At 41.4% G+C, this 23,523-nt stretch overlaps 1 protein-coding gene across 2 annotated transcripts in view; it reads left to right on the plus strand.

Moving 5' to 3' along the window:
• VANGL2 (VANGL planar cell polarity protein 2) overlaps positions 1-23,523 on the plus strand; it is a 129,966-nt gene that overhangs the window by 26,385 nt on the left and 80,058 nt on the right. Inside the window, exon 1 of one of the 2 annotated variants that reach the window (XM_077258066.1) lies at positions 14,250-14,305. The exons of the other annotated variant lie outside the window; for it this stretch is intronic. The gene's annotated coding sequence lies outside the window, so the exon portion shown is untranslated. Of the gene's footprint in view, positions 1-14,249; positions 14,306-23,523 lie in introns of those variants that run through there. 2 annotated transcript variants of the gene reach the window in all.

A 23,523-nucleotide genomic window follows, 5' to 3' on the forward strand; every position in this document is an offset into this window, starting at 1 on the left:
AAATGAGCGCATCACCGACCCTTGTCACATGATCGGGGGTCGGCATTGTGTCAGGACAGTAACCATAGAGGTCCTTGAGACCTCTACGGTTACTGATGCCGGCCTGCTGTGAGCGCCCCCCTGTGGTCGGTGCTCATAGCAAGCCTGCAATTCAGCTACATAGCAGCGATCTGATGATCGCTGCTATGTAGCTGAGCCGCTCGAGTTGTGCCAGCTTCTAGCCTCCCATGGAGGCCGTTGAAGCATGGCATGCGTTAAAAAAAAGTTTTTAAAAATATGAAAAAAAATAAAAAAATATAAAAGTTTAAATCACGCCCCCTTTCGCCCCATCCTAAATAAAACAATTAAAAAAAAAAATCAAACCTACACATATTTGGTATTGCCGCGTTCAGAATCGCCCGATCTATCAATAAAAAAAAAAAAAGCATTAACCTGATCGCTAAACAGCGTAGCGAAAAAAAAAATTAGAAACGCCAGAATTACGTTTTTTGGGTCGCCGCGACATTACATTAAAATGCAATAACGGGCGATCAAAAGAACATATCTGCACAAACGTCTTAAAAACGTCAGCTCGGCATGCAAAAAATAAGCCCTCACCCGACCCCAGATCACGAAAAATGGAGACGCTTCGGGTATCGGAAAATGGCGCATATTATTTTTATTTTATTATTTTTATTATTTTTATTTTATTTTTTTTAGCAGTTTTGAATTTTTTTCACCACTTAGATAAAAAATAACCTAGACATGTTCAGTGTCTATGAACTCGTAATGACCTGGAGAATCATAATATCAGGTCAGTTTTAGCATTTAGTGAACCTATACCTATATTGATGACACATCCATTGCATCAAAGCCTCCTGATGATCCTGTTGGTGAAACGCGTTGAGGCGCATTATGACATCCTCTGAACGATGAGTATCTCTTCCTTGCTAACTGCTTAGTCCTATTATGTCATGTACACATTGCTAGTCCACTGCAGATTAATATGCAGATATTGATTGACTATAGGTTACTATGGCAATAGTCAAATATAAAGACCTCTAATGATATATGACATCAGAGTATGAGGTATATTATGGCATTGCGTATATAATACCCGTATTTTCCGGCATATAAGACGACTGGGCGTATAAGACGACCCCCCAACTTTTCCAGTTAAAATATAAAATCTTCTTAAAAGTCGGGGGTTTTCTTATACGCCGTATGTCGTCTTATAGGGCCGGTGACTAATGTGCCTTTGGGGGGGGGAGTGGTCCTGATGACGAAGAGGGGGCATCTAACAGGAAAGTGTGAGTGGAGTATCCCCCATTACCTCATTGTAGCTGCAGTGTGGGGTGCTGGGGAGCGGCAGCGGCCACCGCCCCACAGCACAGCACCCATGCGGCACAAAGAGGAGCAGCAGCTGCCGCCTCTCCCCAGCACAGAGACCCCATGCTGCAGCTACAATGAGGTAAGGGGGGATACTCCACTCACACTTTCCTGTGAGACGCCCCCTCTACGTCATCGGGACCACTCCCCCCACCCACCATATACACATTGGTGTCTGCACTCGGCGTACAAGACGGCACCCGGCGTATAAGACGACCCCCGACTTTTAAGAAGATTTTCAGGGGTTAAAAAGTAATCTTATACGCCAGAAAATACAGTATATATATTCACTAAGCTTGTGATATACATCTAATGCATATGATAACTAGCGTGTGGGTTTATCATTTCATTTTGTAGTCTTGTTAGCAGTTTGGTCTTTACATTATGACATATCAATTTAGCAACAAGACATTTTCTCTCTTGCCAATCTTTATCAGCCATCCATAGGGAATATTAAGGGATAGCCGACGTGGAGTGGGGGCGCCAGTTCCGCTGAACAGTAGGGTGCCAACCCCCGCGGCAAGGCAGGATTTGAGACTATAGGGAGCAGTCTAGCAAGGACTTTTTGTTCACTACAGCACTTTAGTTTTGCACTGTTTTTGCACTTTGTATGTTTGTGTCTCTCACCCTGTAAAAGGTATTTTTTGCCCAATATTCTTATGGGCTATATCGGCTGATAATCTATCTTTACCCAATTATTTCCTGTTGTACAATTGGGGGCCCGAATGTGACACATATATAGGGCATCAACAGGAGAATTAGGGTAAGCCGACGTTGAGTTGGGGCGCCAATCTCGATTGTGTATAGGGTGCCAACCCCCGCTGTTAGGCAGTAGACATCTAGGGCCCCTTAATAGGGCTATATTCATAGAGAGCACAATTGTTCGTAGTGTTATGTTTGTGGTTGTGTTTATGGATTCATTTAATCAATAAAATAGGTATTGTTATATATATGTCTTATGAGTATAGGTTAATTGTGATATACTATAAATTCTCGGACCTATAATTAGTACAGTTTTTGGTTTGACATTTAGTGAACCTAGCAAAAAAGCCAAGCAAAAAACAAGTGTGGGATTGCACTTTTTTTGCAATTTCACCGCACTTGGAATTTTTTTCCCATTTCCTAGTACAAGACATGGTAAAACCAATGGTGTCGTTCAAAAGTACAACTCGTCCCGCAAAAAATAAGCCCTCACATGGCCAAATTGACGGAAAAATAAAAAAGTTATGGCTCTGGGAAGGAGGGAAGCGAAAAACGAAAACGTAAAAACGAAAAAGGGCCGCGTCTTGAAGGGGTTAATAGTATAAAGCCATCGGGTTGGTGATCTTCCTCTTCGTGTTCCTTATATTTTTACGACCATAATGTCCTTCTCCGGTGATGGCTGTTTTCGTTCGAAATGTTCAAAGTAGGCAATTTGTAGCTTGGTGATCCTTGCTTCGAGTGACACATCTGGCTTGATTTCTTCCAAAATTGATAAGATCTAGCTTTCATTTTTACTCTATAGTTCTGTAGGCTCTGGGTACACCTTTTGGGACAAAAAAAAAGTCTTTAAAAGAACTAATCGGGGGCTTGACTTGTCATTATGCACACCAAAGTTTTCAGTTATTTTTTCCTATTTGCTGTTTGCTTTGCAATAAAAAGACAACCAAATGTTCACAGTTGTAGGCATAATCTGTACATGAACTGATGCAAACCCTCATAACAAAACAGTGAAATTCAAGGTTGTGAGGTAGCAAAACACAAAAACTGCCAAGGGGGTGACTACATTTGCAAGCCACTGTATGTGTGACCACATACAGTGAATGCAGTGGAGCACATGCATGAACATTAGGAGGGTGTGAGACATCAGTTCTTGTTAGACCATCACCCAATCATACGTTTATTGCCTATCATGTGAATAGGTTGTTGTTATTCCTTGAATAAACAAATTATGGGGGCAACTGTAAAGGCCTCCATTCACATGACACTAAAATCGGCCAAATCTTCATAAATCGGCAGGGGTATCCTCCAGGAATTCCCCAATAGATGTCACAGGAGAGTAAGATGTGGCCTGTTGAATTTCAACTTCTTGATCATTCTGATCTACCTTGAGGTCACATAAGAGTGAGAACTCAAACTGAACTTTGCTGGGAATTTTTGCCAACTATTTTGATCAATCGGATCGGAGATGGCAACTCAGCTCCCAAATCTCAGGCCTCGTGTAAACAAAACTTTAGACTATTGCCTTTAACTAAAGATTTCATTTTGTCAGAAAATTCAGGTGGAATATGCAAACTTGAGATAATTTACCAATACCTTATGCCTTCTACCAATGAGCCCCTCGCTGGTTATTCAGTCTCCGAGCCATATTGACCGGGATAAGTGCTTCAGTCTGGCAAGGATTATCATGTATATTTTCCTAGGATAGCTGACACCGCAGAGTAATTATGGATAAATGCTCCTTTGTAAACAAGGTGAGAAGAGACAGCAAGTTGGGTGTTGTCCACCCCCCCTTCCTTCATGTGTTAACTTTTGTCAAGGAGAATATGTTTCAACAAGAGTGTGTGCAGGCGGCCTCCACCTTCGAAGCATGACGTAAGGAGCCTTCAACCAGACATAGACAATGAAAGTGTTAGACAATTTTCCTGTGGCTTCTCCTTCAGTTGCACTACTACTGTTCATCATGGGGTGTTTTGGGGGTCTGCTAGGGTACAATACAGAACATGTATGTTGAACTCAAATTATTGTCTATAACGAACCATACGCATTGTATGCTTTGACAAATCACTCGGCAAATAGTAATCTTGGCCAAATCTTCCATACACAGGAGCATTCTCTCTGACGGGCACTCCCGTGTTCTTTATGCGAAAACCACTAGCAGAAATTTCTGCTGGTGGCTTATATGAGGGAGAAGAAAGTGATCAGCAGCCTGAAATTGAACATGCCCGATCAACATCTTCCCCAGTGATGAGTTGGCCGGTGCTACCTCCCCATACATATTAAAGTGTTGACTAAACCAGCCAATATGATCTGGTTCTGACAACATTATTCCAATGTCTCTGGTGGGCCTTGACCTTGAGCAAATAAGGATGACCTACTTAAAATGTTTGGCCCACATACAAGGCCACCAAATTGCCCCTGTGATGTTGTCCTGCGTGACAAAGCTGCCATCATCTGGTTCCAGCGCCCAAGTGAAACCAATATCTTTTCACCTCCTTCCATGCATGGTTCTTTTCATCTCCTTCCATGCTGGGTCCAGGGCTGGATTTAAGAGGTGGGTGGCCCGGGGCCCGTTTTGGAGGGAGGCCCATTTTTCAAGGTGTTGCAAAAACACAAAATGAAACGAACGCAAGTTTATTTACAAAAATCATTTACGTAGAGTAATTCAGGTAAAATCATTCATTTTTTTTTTTACAATCCAGGCACTTTCCTTGATTTTTGTGCTGCAAAATCACTAATGATGTCACTAAAGTCCAATTCACGCAGTATATCTGACTCGATGCTCATGATAGCCAAATTTACAAGTCGTTCCTGCTTCATGGATGTCCTTAATCGGTTTTCAACTAATTTGAGTTTTGAGAAGGAATGCTCACCACTGCAGTTTACCATGAAAATTAGATATAACCTTCGAGCTATCTCAATATTTGGGAAAGTGTCTTGCACACCCTTTTCCATGATAAGCTTGTACATGAAAAGTTCAGTGCTGATATCTTTTGGCTCCTCGTCTGTGAATAAATTGGCAAATGTTACAAACTGACACAGTTCATCGATAAATGTAATGTCCAAGTCATCTAAATAAGACCTGACGAGTTGCTTTGCTGTGGCCTTAAGCTCGTCTGAACACAGTTCTTTCAGATGGCTAAAAAAGCTAAATTTGTATTGTAGAAATTTGGGCTGTCTATATCAAAGACTGCTGCTGGGCTCTATATGTCAGAGGCTTCTGCTGGGCTGTAGATGTATGAGAGGGGCTGCTGCTGGGCTCTATATATTAGAAGCTGCTGCCGGGCTTTATATATCAGAGGCTGTTGCTGTGCTGGCTGTATATAGAATAGAGGCTGAGGGGCTGTATAAAGTGTTTACACAGCACTATACTGTAAACAGGTCCACACTATATACAGTGCCTTTGCGAAAGTATTTGACCTTCTGGAACTTTAACCTTTTCCCACATATCATGCTTCAAACATAAAGATGCCAAATGTAAATTTTTGGTAAAGAATTAACAAGTGAAACACAATTGTGAAGTTGAACGAAATTTCTTGTTGATTTTTAAATTTTTGTGGAAATTCAAAAACTGAAAAGTGGGGCGTGCAATATTATTCGGCCCCTTTAACTTAATACTTTGTTGCGCCACCTTTTGCTGCGATTACAGCTGCAAGTCGCTTGGGGTATGTCTCTATCAGTTTTGTACATCGAGAGACTGAAATTCTTGCCCATTCTTCCTTGGCAAACAGCTCGAGCTCAGTGAGGTTTGATGGAGATCGTTTGTGAACAGCAGTTTTCAGCTCTTTCCACAGATTCTCGATTGGATTGAGGTCTGGACTTTAACTTGGCCATTCTAACACCTGGATACGTTCATTTGTGAACCATTCCTTTATCGATTTTGCTTTATGTTTGGGATCATTATCTTGTTGGAAGACAAATCGCCGTCCCAGTCTCAGGTCTTTTGCAGACTCCAAAAGGTTTTCTTCAAGAATGGTCCTGTATTTGGCTCCATCCATCTTCCCATCAATTTTAACCATCTTCCCTGTCCCTGCTGAAGAAAAGCAGGCCTAAACCATGATGCTGCCACCACCATGTTTGACAGTGGGGATAGTGTGTTCAGGGTGATGAGCTGTGTTGCCTTTACGTCAAACACCATTTGGCATTGTTGCCAAAAAGTTCGATTTTGGTTTCATCTGACCAGAGCACCTTCTTCCACATATTTGGTGTGTCTCCCAGGTGGCTTGTTGCAAACTTTAAACAACACTTTTTATGGATATCTTTGAGAAATGGCTTTCTTCTTGCCACTCTTCCATAAAGGCCAGATTTGTGCAGTGTACGACTGATTGTTGTCCTATGGACAGACTGTCCCACCTCAGCTGTAGATCTCTGCAGTTCATCAAGAGTGATCATGGGCCACTTGGCTGCATCTCTGATCAGTCTTCTCCTTGTTTGAGATGAAAGTTTAGAGGGACGGCCGGGTAGATTTGCAGTAGTATGATACTCCTTCCATTTCAATATGATCGCTTGCACAGTGCTCCTCGGGATGTTTAAATTTTTGGAAATCATTTTGTATCCAAATCCAGCTTTAAACTTCTCCACAACAGTATCACGGACCTGCCTGTTGTGTTCCTTGGTCTTCATGATGCTCTCTGTGCTTCAAACAGAACCCTGAGACTATCACAGAGCATGTGTATTTATACGGAGACTTGATTACACACAGGTGGATTATATTTATCATCATTAGGCATTTAGGACAACATTGGATCATTCAGAGAGCCACAATAAACTTCTGGAGTGAGTTTGCTGCACTGAAAGTAAAGGGGACGAATAATATCGCACGCCCCATTTTTCAGTTTTTGAATTTCCACAAAAAGTTAAAATAACCAATAAATTTCGTTCAACTTCACAATTGTGTTCCACTTGTTGTTGATTCTTCACCAAAAATTTACATTTGATATCTTTGTTTGAAGCATGATATGTGGGAAAAGGTTGAAAAGTTCCAGGGGGCCGATATTTTCGCAAGGCACTGTACATACAGTATACACACACACTGTAGTGCAGGATATAGCGTTGACCTTTATATACAATATGGTACTGTGTAGGACAGGAGCTGCAAGAAAGACAGACAGACAGACACAGACATACACATACACAGACAGAGATCATACTAAGGCCATGTTCACACGTTGCGGTTTTTACCGCGGAACCGCAGCGATTTTGCCGCTGCGGGTCCGCTGCAGTTTCCATTGTGTTTACAATTACATGTAAACCTATGGAAACCGCAAACCGCTGTGCACATGCTGCAGAAAAAAACGTGCAGAAACGCAGTGGTTTACATTCCGCAGCATGTCACTTCTTTCTGCCTAACTGCAGCGGTTCCGCGCCCATAGACCTCCATTGTGAGGGTCAAACCCGTAGTAAAACCCGCAGATGAAAAAATATCTGCGGGTTTTCTGCGGTTTTGGGTGTAGAAACTGCTGCAGCAGGAAGTGCAGGGAAGCGGGAGGAAGTGCGTGGGCGGAATGTGGCTGTCATCATGGATACCTACTTACATACATACATACACTTACAATTGTGCTAAGTCGCCGTATGGGATTACTACTCCCATCCGGTATTAGGATGGGAGAGTTGTCCCTGTGTGTGTCCGGCGACTTAGCACAATTCTAAGTAACACAAAACACATAACACATACAATACACATACAATAAACGTAACATACATGGCACACAGTACATACAACATAGAGTATATACTCACCATACAGCACATACAGGTACGCGAAGCCCTCGCCCCTAGAAAAAAATCCCCCAAAAAAGCAAATCCATACTCCCTGTCCGCAGAATCCAAAACCGAGTGTCCCACGCCGATCGCCTGCTCTCCGGCGATACACTACCAGGAGCGAAGCTCCTAGCAGTGTATCACGTCCTTTACCGGAGTTCAGCGGCTCCGGCGTCTCTATTTACGGCATTAGAGCTGTGTGTGAACTTTCCCACGCAGCACTGCCGTAAAGAGAGAGTACCGGGGTCAATGAACACCGGTAAACTCTCGCGCATGCGCAGTTACACACCGACAGGAGCCATAGCTCCTGTCAGTGTGTTGCTGCAGCCGTGGAGAGCAGACACATCTCCGGATGTGTCTGTTCTCCATGGCAGATCTTCGTGGGACCCTCGATGGATTTCTGCGGACAGGGCCAGGGAGTATGAATTTGCTTTATTTTTTTACTTTTTCAGGTCGAGGGTCTTCTGGTGGATTGAGAGTTAAATTTAAAAAAATGGTCAAAAAGTGTGTCATTATTTCATTAAAATAATTTTTTCTAGTGTGTGTTTTTTTTTAACCCTGTCATAGGATTAATAATGGATAGGCGTCTTATTGACGCCTCTCCATTATTAACCGGGCTTAATGCCACCTTACAATAGCAAGGTGGCATTAACCCCTCATTACCCCATATCCCACCACTACACGGGAGTGGGAAGAGAGGGGCTAAGTGCCGGAATTGGCACATCTTTTAGATGTGCCTTTTCTGGGGCGGCTGCGGGCTTCTATTTGTAGCCGGGGGGGGGGCAAATATCCATGGCCCCTTTCCTAGGCTATGAATATAAGCCCACGGCTGTCTGCATAGCCTTTCTGGCCTCAAAATATAGGGGGACCCTAACACTTTTTTTGGGGGGGGCTCTTCCTATATTTGAGAGCCAGAAAGGCTACGCAGACAGCTGTGGGCTTAATATTCATGGCCTGGGAACAGCCATGGGTATTTTAACCCCTTCCCGGGCCACAAATATTGGCCTACAGCTGTCTGCCTAGCCTTTCTGGACTAAAAATATAGGGGGACCCTATGTCATTTTTTGGGGGGGTTCCCCATATATATTTTTTTTATCCTTTTAATAGGATTAATAATGGATGGGCGTCTTATTGACGCCTCTCCATTATTAACCGGGCTTCCGGTGTGGCGTGCGGAGCTGGATCTGTGGGCTGCGATCAGGCCTACGATCAGCACTCTGCGAAGCACTGTCACTATTCAAAATACGTCCACTCATTTTGGTGTGTTATTCCCAAAATGGAGGATGGAAGAAGAAAAGGGTTGGACAAAGAAATGACATCATTTTTTTTTTCTTTTTTCCCCACTGCAGTTCAAGCTTTATTTGTGTCAAACATACAGACAATCTGCAGAGAAAACCGCACTAAAAACCGCATAAAAAAATGCACCAAAAACCGCACCTGCGTTTTCTGCCAAGAGCTGCGGTTTTTAGTGCAGAAAAATCCGCAGGAAAATCTGCAACGTGTGCACATAGCCTAACTCTCCCACTGCGACACTGTGAAGACTGAACCACTTCTCCTCTGGATCTTCAGTGACTGAAGATCCAGAGTGAAGTCCTGCCGCGTTCCGCGGTGGAGAATCCTCTTCTCGTGCCGACATCGTGGCTCCACCTCCTTCCTCGAAGGTAGCTGAACAAACTCTCATCTGATCTAATCCGAGGGAGGGATCATATAGCTGAATAGGTAGCGCCTAGAAGCTTCTGTTGGGATCGGAGAAGGCTGCGGCATGCCATAAGCTAAGCATTAGGTACAGGGAGGGCACTGGAAGTCTGGCTAGGCTAGCCAGGTCATTAGATGCTGACGCGGGTCAGGTGCCATGACTCTGCCGCTCTGCTGCAGCCACTGAGATGTAGGACTGTAGCCAGGTCCTTAAACTTTCAATAGTTTCTCTTTTGTTAAATGTTCCTTAACATTAGAAATGGTTCACAGCAAAGAGACGTGTGTTTTACATGTTTTGAGATATTTATCCCTATATTGGTGGGAGGTCCCCGCTTGGTGGGTGGCCCAGGGCCCGGGCCCACCCCTAAATCTGGGCCCAGCTGGGTCACAAGAGGAATGGTAGATTTTCTAAAATGGGTGTCACCAGGATCATGAATTGTATGGACAGAATTTAGAGAAAAAAACACACTTCAAAACTTTTTTTTTCTGGATTTTTGTGTTGTCTGAACCTTTACATAATGGAGACTTGTAGAGGTTGTGTGTGCAGGGTGCACTGCTTAGGACTGTAATGCTCACAGGGCTTTCGTTTGGTGTCCATTTAGACAAGCGCACTACTGGGATCTGTCACAGTCTCCATCTTTACCTGGTGTCAGAGCTGTCCTGCTTCATTACAGGCCCCTCGCTGTGATCTCTTGCAGAACAGCATGACATTTTCACTGGCATACATGCAGCGGGCCTGCGTAGCTTTGTTTCCGGTCTCTGAGGAAAATTAAAGTTGATGTCTAAAGTTCAGATACATAAAAAAAGAAAAAGAATACAGGAAAATATGATAGAATACAATATGTGTATGTATATAATATAGTCTGCATACGCCCATTTTATTCTGGTTAAAGGAAATTTCACTTTTATGCGAAGTATTGGGTTTTATTGATGATGTTTATAGTTTTGAATCTATTACTTAAAAATTGTTGGCAATTTTTTTTTTTTCATAGCATGATCTGTATTAAAGAAAACAAAATGATTTATCTTGCAATGTTTACACTGACTGCTGGGGCTCTTGCTGCCTTTTCAGGAAACCTTTTCAGAAGTTTCCTTATCACAGGCAGGACTACAGTGACTGATACCTCCACTATATGCTACTCATGACACAGGATCCACCAATCACAATGGGCAATTTCACACCTTCCACTTCCTTCCCAATGACTTTTTCACATGCTCATTAGATGCTTCACTTATAAAAGATAGGGGTGGAGTCTGTTCATTGCTGCTAATGTTCACGTGCATTTCGTGGAAGAATTGAAAGTTAGTCAAACAAAAGTGTGAGATTTGCAACAATTTAAATTTTTTATGGTTAATACAGATAGTGATATGGGAAAAAAATACCAAGAAATAGCAAAAAATACACATTTCTGTTTTTTTCCCAACAATCTATTGAAAATTCAACTCATCTGGTGGCCATTTGATAAAATTTGTCACTTACAGTATGTGAGGTTCCTCCCTTGGCACAGATTTCTGGGAGTTACAGGAACAAGCTGTATACAACTGCACTGTTTGTTTATACAGCCTGTTTTTTAAATTGTCTCCCTTGTGTTCTGGGTTAACCAAATTTTGTGTAGGGGGTGCAGGACTTCATTGTGACGCTCCTTTCATCTTGTCTGGCTGATCTCCTTGTGTATGTTACAAGCAGGAGTCCCATGGAGAGAGAGCGTTGGGTGAGGGGCTGGAGCTTCTTCAGGGGTCATCATCTGATATCTGGACTTTGCATGGGAGGATGATGGATTACACAAAATGGTTTTAGTGTGCTGGAGGCAGCTGGCTGCTCTCCACAGGACAGCAGGTTGAAATGGCTCTGTCCTTGGCTACATGTTGCCTTTTGTGACCACTTGCTACATTTAATGAGGAAACCAGTCAAAATCCCTTGACATTCCTAATCGATTTAACAGAATTTAGCCTTTTTTTTTGTAATACTGTTTTGCAAATTTTGCTAACTTAATTTTTTTTTTTACTGGCACCCCACATAATCCTATGCCGGTTTCTTAAATTATTATTATCATCGCTGTCCCCGATGGGGCTCACAATCTAAATTCCCTATCAGTATGTCTTTGGAATGTGGGAGGAAACCGGAGAACCCAGAGGAAACCCACGCAAACACGGGGAGAACATACAAACTCCTTGCAGATGATGTCCTTGGTGGGATTCGAACCCAGGACTCCAGCGCTGCAATGCTAACCACTGAGCCACCGTGCTGCCCATAAATCCCGCTGTTCTCCCGAATCCGGCGATGTTTTTCTTTTCTTCCTGCGCCTCTCCATTCCTAAGATATGGCTCCTTTTAAAGTAAATTTAGTATATCTAGCGAAGTGGGCGTAGTCCTCAAGAAAGCACCCACAAAGAACTGTTGAGGGGTATGCCCACTAGGATAAATAAAACTATATTTACTTACAAGGAAGAAGTGGACATATCTCCGGAACGGGGAGGTGCACTGAAAAAAGAAAAACCTCGCCGTATTCAGGAGAACGCTGGCAATTAAACCACATAAAACTTGAAAGAAATTTTGTATCAACATTACCATGAATAAATTGTACATTTATTAAACAATTTTTACAAAGATTGAAACAATTTTTTTTAGTTCTGAATGCAGGAAAAGGGAGAAAATGACCCAACACAAATTGGCACATGGTAACTTTTCAATAAATATCAGTGTAGACCCATTAAAACCCCCACATCTCATTTTTTTTTTTCTTCTTTTTGGCCCTCTCTCTTAAACAGAAGCTATAGACAGGTAGCAACAGGCCTGGGATTAATCAGAAGAGCATTCACTGAAAGACTTGATTGCCACAACGAGATCATCACAGTCTTAATTCTCCATGTAGCAAATCATCTCTTTACAGAGAGGATTTTTGGCTAGACTGCATTATTTGCGCTCTTGTAATTCTTAAATCTCTTCATAATTATGGATCATACTCTAAGGGGGTTAGTCATTTGATGGAAAGAATTAGATGCACAGCTTCAATGTATTTTTTGTTTTCTTATATCTCTTAATATGGAGATTCTTCGTTGTGGGATAAACTTGGGGAGTGATGACTCTTAAAAATCCTGGATTATAGAGTTAAGGGTTTCCAGTTTGTCAGTCGAAGAGTAACTGGTTGGGTGAATGCTTTCACATTACCTCAAATTTCAAAGAGACGTGTGACAAAATTGGTCCCAAACTTTGGTTAGGCCTTTCCTAAATTCATTCTTTTTACGACGATCATGAAATTACGAAACCAAGGAGAACCAAAACAAGAGTTGGCCGCCTTCCCTAGTGGTGTTGTTTTTCCTAGCATGAGTATTTTTAATGATGTGAAGGCCTGTCTTTAATATGAGGTACCCTATTCTCTAGATTTAGATGTGGACTGGGTGATATCCAGGGTCTAAGTCGTGTTTTGTCGGACTTACCTAGTTTTATTTGTTATGGTCTCTTATTTAACACTTCCTGAAGCCCAACAGTTGTCAGTCTGGAGGGCCATTGGCTCTTACACATGTGGTAAATACCGTAGTTGTTACTACTCGTTTAATGACAGAAAACCCCACAATGGTCACAGAAAGAACTTGAATCTGACAAAAGTAATAATAAATAAAAAAATCCATGAAAATGAACAAATGAAAGTCAGACATTGCTTTTCAACCATGCTTCCACGGAATTTAAAATAAAACAAAGAAATAGGCCTGGATGGTACCCTTAACTTAGTATTTGCACAACCATTTGAGGCAATCACTGCAATCAAATGATTCCTCTAATTGTCAATGAGACTTCTGCACCTCTCATCAGGTATTTTGGCCCACTGCTCAAGAGCAAACTGCTCCAGTTGTCTCTGTGTTTGAAGGTTGCCTTTTCCAGATGGCATGTTTGAGCTCTTTCCAAAGATGCTCAATAGGATTCAGGTCAGGGCTCAAAGAGGGCCACTTTAGAATAGTCCAATGTTTTCCTCTTAGCCATTCTTGGGTGTTTTTAGCTGTGTTTTGGGTCATTATTCTGTTGCAAGACTCATGACCTGAGACTCAGACCAAGCTTTCTGACACTGGGCAGCACATTTCTCTCTAGAATCCCTTGATAGTCTTGAGATTTCATTGTACCCTGCACAGATTCTAGACACCCTGTGACAGATGCAGCAAAGCAGCCCCAGAACATAACAGAGCCTCCTCCATGTTTCACAGTAGGGACAGTGTTCTTTTCTTGATATGCTTCATTTTTACTTCTGTGAACATAGAGCTGATGTGCCTTGCCAAAAAGGTCCATTTTTGTCTCATCTGTCCATAGGACATTCTCCCAGAAGCTTTGTGGCTTGTCAATATGTAGTTTGACAAATTCCTGTCTCTTTTTTTTATGATTTTTTTCAACAATGGTGTCCTCCTTGGCAGTCTCCAATGAAGTCCACTTTGGGTCATACAATGATGGATGGTGCGATCTGACACTTTTGTCCCTTGAGCTTGAAGTTCACCTTTAATCTGTTTTACTAGTTTTTCTTGGCTCTTTTGTTACCATCCGTCTCTTTGATTTGTCATCAATTTTCCTCCTGCGGCCATGTCTAGGGAGGTTGGCTACAGTCCCATGGATCTTACATTTCTGAATAATATGTGCAACTGTAGTCACAGGACCATCAAGCTGCTTGGAGATGGTCTTATAACTTTTACCTTTAACATGTTTGTCTATAATTTTCTTTCTAATCCCCTGAGACAACTCTTTCCTTCGCTTCCTCTGGTACATGTTGAGTGTGATACACACCATGTCGCCAAACAGCACAGTGAGTATCTGCAGCCTTATATACAGGCCCACTCACTGATTCTAAGATTGTAGACACCTGTGATGCTACTTAGTGGACACACCATGATTTAACATGTCCCTTTTGTCACATTATTTTCAGGGGTACCTTCATTTCTGTCCAGGCCTATTTCATGAGTTTTATTTTAATTTTGTGGAAGCATGGTTGAAAAGCAATGTCTGACTTTCATTTGTATAGATCTTTTATTTATTACTTTTGTCAGATTCAAGTTAGTTCTGTGACCAGTTTGGGTTTTTCTGTTACTATACGAGGGGTACCAACAATTTAGACTACGTGTGTATTTAGGAGACCAGTAGTCTTCTTAGTCTTCTAGTCATTGCTGCATAGGGAAAAAAAAGTGATAGACTTTTCTTGCCAATGGGATAGAAGAAATCTTGCTAGTACCACCTGTTGTAGGTAACTACAATATAAGCCACTGTCTGACCTATGCGACATGACCAGAGATGCTGGCCAAGCCAGACACCCATCTACAGATTCTTGCTTTTCTATACCGATCAGAATGTGGTGGTCTGAATGAGACGTGCTTGATAGGACAAATTCAATAAGACAGGCACTACATCTGTCTACATTCCTGCCATACAAAATGCCAGAACCATTGAACAGGATGGAGAGGTGTGGCCATGTCATTTCCTTCTCCAGCTGCTCCCCAGCTTGGCCCATTTAGGTGGTGCTGGTTCAAATTGGGGTGTAAACGCCAAACATTGCCATTTTTTTTCAACCTTTTGCAGCACTTTTCTGGTATAAAAGCTTTTGTGCAACAGAAGCATGGGGTGGTGGAATTCTAAAGCGATTCTTTGTATTCAAGGAAGATAGACTCGGGAACAGTTTATCGCCTTTGCTCTTTGAAAATATTTGAACTTTCAGCCGAGTGCTCATATGTATGAGGTTTGTCAGAAAAGTTGACCTTGTGCTGAAATGAATTTTTGGCCATCGTTGATTTCATGTGTATGGCCAACTTGATTGTTGTGGATCATTTTTGCCTGAAATATTTTTGGGGTAGATGTTTTGACCAGTTATCCATACTTGTGATATATCTAATGGTTTATGGGTATCCTTTCAATTGGCCTGTTAAAGGAGCCTTTGAACTTTATTCTGTCAAATGGCTTCGAAGACAAGAGCCTGTGTAAGATAGCTTATTTATCATCTCTCCTCAAAGTCTATTCGTAGTGATGCCAAAACCCTTTCAGAGGAAGTTAGGTTATGTAAATCTTAACTTATGGACTTGATGTGTTAACCTTTCGCTATATCAGAACTTTCCTTTCAATACTATATTTCCATCTATCATCTTTTCTTGTTGGCCCTCAATCTCAAGTTCTGTACGTGGACCCAGTCTAGAGTCTGTAAGCCTAAAAAAAAAAAAAAATGATTGCATATGATTGACACTCTATAGATCTATTGATGTTTCTGCTGTGGTTTATTACCCAAGAGACTTTTTTTTTCTGATTACTGTTTTTGTCCAGGGAACTCTGTTTTATGTATATCATGTCAGGGGCAATGGCAGACGCTGGATAATATCATTCTGCAGGCTTGTTGGGTAATTGGTCGTAATTATCGAGGACAAGGTCAGGTTCAGAGAAATTTTCAGAGGACGCGTAAGGATAAGTTGATATTCTTGTCTGAAGTTGAGTGACCAAATTGGCCCCCCATCCAGATATTTTTGTAGTATTTAAATGTATTTGGTAAAAATATTGGTTCTTTGCCCAAAAAAAGTTTGCCTTCCCAAACCATAATGTCAATTTAATAGAATGTTTTCCTAGAATGACTTCTAGTCTAAGGAAAAATTACAGAAAAAATTGTGATATTCTGCGTCAAATTTTGCCCATTTTTTTAAAATCCCATTCTTCAAGACTTAACCTTTTCTGCAGTGACAAGAAAATTTAAACCTGGCCTATATGTTGGTCTCCCGACACGAGTCATTTACTGTGCAAGTTTGCTAATAAATGCTGTGTGCAAGGTACACAGGATCTGAATTATGTCTGGAAAACGCGTGATGAGCTGGAAGGAAAAGGTCAACATCGAGGATCTCGGCAAATATCCATGTATCTGGTGTCTGGGTTTGCTCATTACAGCTTCCCCTATCATTAGACCAACTATACAAAATTTCTCCCTATATCAGTATGCGGACCCCACAAAAAGAAGCTATTGGCCAACGTCTCCCGACTTCAGTACCCAACTCCTCTTAAGGGATCAATACGCTGCAACAGTGGTCTTCAGCTGGATATCATTTTGACGGCACACTGATTTGTCTTTGATTTGACTAGACCATCCAATACTTGGAATTTGATTGTGTGCAGCTGTCAAGGTATTAGAACAGTGCATAAATTTTCATCTAGAGGAGAATGAATATCAATTTTTTCCTGTGAAGCATTGCCTGGCCTATAAGACTACCTACATAATCAGGAACTAGGAGGAAGACTAACTCCCTTCTCCCTTTCGATTTACAGAATCATTTTGCACTCGCCCCAAGGAGGAACATTACCTCCTAGACCTACAAAACTTTTTTTGTTTATCCTCTCAAGACCTACAAAATCACATGTTGGTAGTCCTTCTTATCCTAGTTTCAAGTTTAGAGTTCAAGAAATAGTATAAAAGAGGTTGTCAGGGCTAAACACTATTCTGGATTCTGTGAAAATAACAAAATGTGCCATATTCAGTTTCTGTCATTCCCGTGGATCCATTGCGGCCCCTCTACAGTTTGTGCCAGCATCGAAAGTGATGACATCACCATTCACATGCACTGGCCCTTTTTGGCCACTGATTGGCTGCAGGAGTCAGGTGACTTCAACAGTGCATCATCAGAGAAAAATCCAGTACCTCTGTTAGTGTCACCTTACCGCTGCAGCTAATCACAAGCCGCAGTGGTTCTGTGACAGGTGAAGGTGATGACATCGCTTACAGTGCGGGCACAAACTGTGGAGCCTACTGTGTTGGAGAAAAGATTGACAAGGGCAGGGAAGTTCAGTTGGCTAGTAATTTTGTAAAATTTGCAGTTACACGTTTTTGTCTCTGTCCTATTTGAAAGCATGTTTTTTAAAAGGTGGATAAATTTTAGTCCAGTATGAATTATTTTCCTGACCAGCACTTCACATTTTTTTTTCTTTTTAGATTTTTTTTTTCTCTTTATGGATGAGACTTAAAATACCAAAAAGTAGTAAAGTTTGTACAATCGCTGCCACTGTGTTTTCAATGAGGGTGAAAGGTTCATACCCCCGGGTGCTGGAATGAATTTAATAGTAGAACAATACCAGATTCTAACCTGGCAGCCTTGGCGTTGTTATACACCAGTAGCTACAGAATTTCTCTGATTGATTTAGGACGTGATGGCTGAAGGTTCTGGTCTTGGTTCTCCAGGTGGCTGCTGGCAGGGCTGTGTTTTATTGGCTCACTATGAATTATGTGTCTTTATTGTTACTTCATACAATACCGCACTGTTGGGAGATCCCCGTGCAATTCCTTTAAGTGTTTTACCACCTTTGTAAAAGAGTTACTGAGATTCCTGCTTCTTTATTAATGGTGCTTTGGTGTGAGGTGGGAATTGCAGGCAAGGATGGATTCACGCATCCATGATTTGCGATTCGAGAAAGTTCCTGACCAAAAATCGACTATCTCACATATTCCTATGAGATTTTGTTTGGTAAGAGCGGATAGTTTGAATACAAATCGAATTTAAGCTGAATTTTTAGGAATTAGATGGAACTGGCAATTTCCTTCAAATGGCTGGTACCTTTTTTCAGAATGCATCAACCATAGAAGGATCACTTGAACACTGTTGCAATCTGGTGGGATTCCCATATTTCCTTGTAGTTCTCAAATAACATGGAGTAACATAGCCAATTAGGAAAGATTATCATAGCCTGTATAAAAGCCGAAGCAGGGGGATACAGCAGCCATTTTGGAGTCAATCTAGATAGTGATAGCACATCACGGATTAGCCACAGAAATGAGGAGAGAAAGCCATAAAACACTGGAGAACCCATGGAGCCCCAGTGTTTTCTGTAGCCCAAATTGGTGTATATATAAAAATTCTTTCCAGTAAAGACTTGTTCAGAAAATGCCGTTTTGGTGCATATTTTTCACTTTTTTTCTTTGCCCTTTGTTCTATAGTTTTTTTTTTGTTTTTTTTTATTAATGTATTTTGATAGAAATCCTTTTAAAAAGGACGACGAGAACAAAAAACAAATAATGAACTGTTTCCTTTTTCTGTACTTCTGGATCAGCCATAGACTTGAAATGTCTGAGAGGTCCACACTTTACTTTGCACTGACGCTGTAGAACATCACTGCATAGTAAGCAGCTTGAGTAATAATGTACAGATGTGGGGGTGGAGAGCTTAGATGGTCAAATTCCCTTAGGAAAGGTAAGCTTGGTTTATTACCATGTCTGTCATCCTGATTGCTGTCCTTGTTGAAGCGTGTGTACATATTAGTAAGCACTGACAGCGATCCCTCTTCTGGACTATGGATCATGGGATCACCGTGTACAGGGAGGGCAAGCTAATTGGAGGCTCCATCAACTCTGCTATGATGTTAGGTGGGTAAATTTTCCCTGTAGCTGGAAAAAGCCCCAGTTACAGGGTAAATCGATAATGAAAATAATGTATTATGTTCAAATGCCCCCACAAAAGTCTTTTAAGACCTTTTATGGGGGTTCACAGTGTGTATAGTAAATACCGGTAAGTAAAAAATAAAAATAAAATCTCCACCAGTCCGAATCGCTGTTTATAGCTCCTCCTTGTAAAAAACCCTAAAAAAAAAATCATGTCCAATGTATACAAATACAAAAAGGGAACAACTTTGTGATGATAAAATAAAAATGTGAAAAACAGACCTGTATTTCCTATTTTTCTTTTAAATTTTCCCTGAAATCAGCAAAACAAGGAATATGAAAAGTTAAGGAAAAAAGATTTGAATAGCCAAATGAGAATTTTTTTTAAGTTTTTTAAGCTGTGCTGAAAATGTTAAAAATATGCTTTATCAGGAACAAGGGGAAATAGCTCAGTCCTGAACTGGTTAAGTAAATTATTTTTTATTTTCTTTCTAGTTGCCAGTTACTTGGCGTGTCGGGCTTCAGAGATGACACAATGCCACTGTTTATTGAGATTCTGTATTGTGTGAGACAAAAGACTTTTCATCTTTCCTCTGAATTTTCCCATAATCCTGTGTTCTGGGGTCTTTCAGTAAGATTTATTACTCGTACAGGATCGCCTTTATCAATTATTTACAATGTGCCAGGCTGGCTCCCCAGGGCCGTCTGAGGCTTACGCCATCAAAATCCTTGAAATCTTGTTTTACAAAAGTGACAAAAAACGATTCCCTCCTTCCACCCACCCAACGTGATATTTTTTTGAAACAAGATAATAGAAATTTTTCACCCCGCGCTGGATATAAAATAATTTCCCCCTAAACCGGTAATAGTCCTTCTGGGATTGGTAGGCGTGAATATTAATGGACCCTTTCTATAATCTACCACATTTAATGATTCCCGCCAGCTAGGTTGCTTCTCGGCTCAGTTTGCGTCTACTGCCACTTACAAAATGTGATCGAATTTTTATATAAAAATGAGCATGAAAAAAAATAGAAAAATAAATCCCAAAATAGGAGCTGCAAAAATTCCTGAACCCTAGCCATTGTTTAAGGCTGAGGTTGCAACTGTTCTGGCAATGCATATACATGGATGGCTTATAAATCTCTCACAGTGTACTGTTCCAGACAGGGTGAAAAAAAAAAAATCTCCCATGACATACGACTGTTTATCGTAATGCTTTTCGCCTCTTGTCTGCGTACACTCAACATCAATGTCACAGAAAAAAAAAAAGAACATATAAACATCTAACAAAAAATTCAAATAAAATGTGAACTTTTTTATATCTTAATAATTTTTCATTTTTTCTTGCAGAATTTGATTTTTTTAATGTAAACTCAAACACCACTTTACCACCTTTTTACAATTTTGCTTTTTTTTTTATAAATATGCTCTTATTCCTTTTTATGTTGTGTTCAAATGGAAATTGTCAAACCATGAAGCGCAAGGAAAATTTCTTGTTTTCTATTTTTATTTTTTTTACTTTTTTATTCCATTTTATAATATTTAAAATTTGGAGCACATGAACAAAGTGAGGCAATAGGGATCAAATTGCTTTTCCACTCGCATCCTAAATGTTGTGGCTCCATTTAATCTTTCACGATTTGTTGGTCACTCATTTTTTTTTCAAAATGGCACGCGCAGCTTATTAATTTTGGGCACAAATAAGAAAATGATATTTTTATGCCTTTTATCCATTTTTTTTGTGACTTTTTAGCAGCAAAAGTTGCAAAATCTGTAAAATAAAAAAAAAATTGTCTAAAAATGCACAAAATTCAAAAAACTCCTTCAGAAACCTTACTCCAAGGGAAGGCCTAGAGTCAGAGGCACCCTAAAATGTCATACTCCATGAACATATCTAAAATATATAAATAAACAAAGCGGTGGAGGTAAAAAAGAAAGGCTTAAAAAAATAGCTGAAAACGTATATTTAAGATACTAATAAAGAGCAATTGAAGGAGCGGCAATGACAAATCGGGGTCTATGAGACTCAAAATAAGGTTGTGTTAGGATGGAACTAAACTTACTAAAGAAAAGAAAATCAGGGTTTGCCCTATATTAACAAATTAAATGTCTTTTTAAATTTTACACTATATAGTAGGGTGTTTTCAGTTTTCACGTCTTTCTAATTTTTTTTTCCTACTGATTTATGCGAATTTTATTAGTTTCAGGCTAGGATGAAGGCCAACAAAAGCCCTGTGGAGAAGGACAATATTTTAGTGCTTTCTGTGGGTGGTGATAATGTTGTGACAATAGGCTTAAGAATTGCTAATGCCCGTCCTCCCTGGCCAGAAATTAAATTTATTGCTCTCTGAATGGGTTATGGAGATCTGTGGTTTGAAAGGAAAGAGGTGGAGAGGAGGGGTGATCCTTCACTTTCTCACTCCCTTCCCCGAAAGCATTCCGTAAGAGACAGACTTGATGTAGCTTACAATAAAACTGAGATCTAGTTCGTTCTGAATGTAGCTCTTCGTATAACCTGACTTTATTTTACATTTTTTTTCATTGTTCCATTGCCTTCTTTTTCCATTTTTTTAATTTGTTCTTCGATTGGTGGCCTAATTTTGTATTCTGTTGAGTTAAGATGCAGATCTGTCTTTTGAAATACTCAACTTCAGCACTCCAACAAGGACTGAAAAAAAAATCTTAACTGGTGGATGATGTGGTTCAGATATCTACTTTTGGTCAGCCTCATTCTCGCGATAGTCATGAAAAGATGCTGATGGTTGACCATAAATTAAAAGGCTGATTTGGTCTAGACAATCAAAATCTCTAGTGTACTGTCACCCTGAAGTATTTTCTTAAAATGGATAGTGATCGCCAATCCACTGGAAAGGGAATGACAATCTGCTCTCTGGGCAAAGGCTGCACGGCTGTCCAAGTCAATGTCTACAGGGATAATGGAAAAGGAATAGCCTTGTGTTATGTGGTGTTGAATTAGTCCCATAGACTCTTACATTGAATGAGAACACTAATAATAATAATAATAATAATAATTTTTATTTATATAACGCCAACATATTCCGCAGCGCTTTACAACTTAGAGGGGACTTGTACAGACAATAGACATTACAGCATAACAGAAATCACAGTTCAAAACAGATACCAGGAGGAATGAGGGCCCTGCTCGCAAGCTTACAACCTATGAGGAAAAGGGGAGACACGAGAGGTGGATGGTAACAATTGCTTTAGTTATTTGGACCAGCCATAGTGTAAGGATCGGGTGTTCATGTAAAGCTGCATGAACCAGTTAACAGCCTAAGTATGTAGCAGTACAGACACAGAGGGCTATTAACTGCATAAAGTGTATGAGAACATGATGAGAGGAACCTGATTGTATTTTTGTTTTTTTTAAATAGGCCACACAGGGATAGTTAGGTTAATACATTGAGGCGGTAGGCCAGTCTGAAAAAGTTTTTAGGGCACGCTTATGGAGCGCCCCCACACCGCCGCAGGGCCGAGGGGTACCCGGAGCCGGGCCTCTGGGTCTCAGTCCGGGAGTTGTCACGGTGGCTAGACCCGGTCCGTGGCCCTGTCTGTCAGTGGGGGACGTCCGGTGCAATAAGTGGTGTTGTAACGGTGCAGTTGTGGGGTGCAGGTCGCGGTAAATAACGAGGACACCAGGTTGCAGTCTCTTTACCTCTTTACTGGAGATCTCTGAGTCCTCAGTCCAGAATACGGTTCACCAAGCTGCGCAAGTCCGGCCGGTCCAATGGCACCTCCAGAGTTCTCTTCACAGGTGGAAATCGGTGCCTTCCTTCTTAGCGCTATGTGTTGTAGTCCTTCCCTGCTGTGCTTACGGAAAGTACCCCACAACTGTTGTGTCTGTTTCTTAAGTTCCCTCACAACTCGATTAAATGATGTTCTTCTAATCGTCCGTCCCTTCCTGATGTTACAGTTAGAACGGCACCCGTTTGTCGGGTAGGCCTGGAGTTCTTCCGGGACCCTAGAGACGCCCCTCTCCCGCAATTGCCTCCCAAGACTTCATAGGTGATATGTGTTAGACAGCCCGCCTTAAACTGACTGTCCTGCCGCTGTTTAGAGTATTGCTTGAAGCTGAATGTTATAATACTCCCTCGGCGTTCCGGCCACCGGTAGTGCGCCTCAGTAGGGTGTTGCTCCGGTCTTACAGCACGACCCCTACTGGAATTCTCCTATCGCTTGATCTCGTTTCTCACTCAGCACAATCTATCTCGCTTCTAGTCCTTTCTTGGGCCCCGCCGCTTCCCGGAGCTGGCGCGGACCCGTTACGTTCTTTCCAATGCCAAGCCTCTGTCAGGATCCCACCCCTGACAGAGACCCTACTGTCTCTTCCTCCACAACACCCTCTGCCACTAGGTGTTGCTTTGTCCAATCCAGTCAGCTTTCTGATCTAACTTCCTGCCTGACCCCCAGTTTACCCACTATGGTGGGGAGTGGCCTAATGAATAGAACCCTTAGCTCCCCCCGGAGGCCCGGCTGTGAAATGTCTTGGTGTCTGTGATACCTGATCAGATGAACTCCTTCAGTGCCATCGGACGCACCATGGCTCCCCATAGTGGCGGAGCCACAGTACTGCAACGACCAGGACTCTGGGGCGCTGCACTTAAAACTGTGGG

This window comes from Ranitomeya variabilis, chromosome 1 (genome assembly GCF_051348905.1).
Source record: "Ranitomeya variabilis isolate aRanVar5 chromosome 1, aRanVar5.hap1, whole genome shotgun sequence".
In the NCBI taxonomy this organism is placed as follows: Eukaryota; Metazoa; Chordata; class Amphibia; order Anura; family Dendrobatidae; genus Ranitomeya; species Ranitomeya variabilis.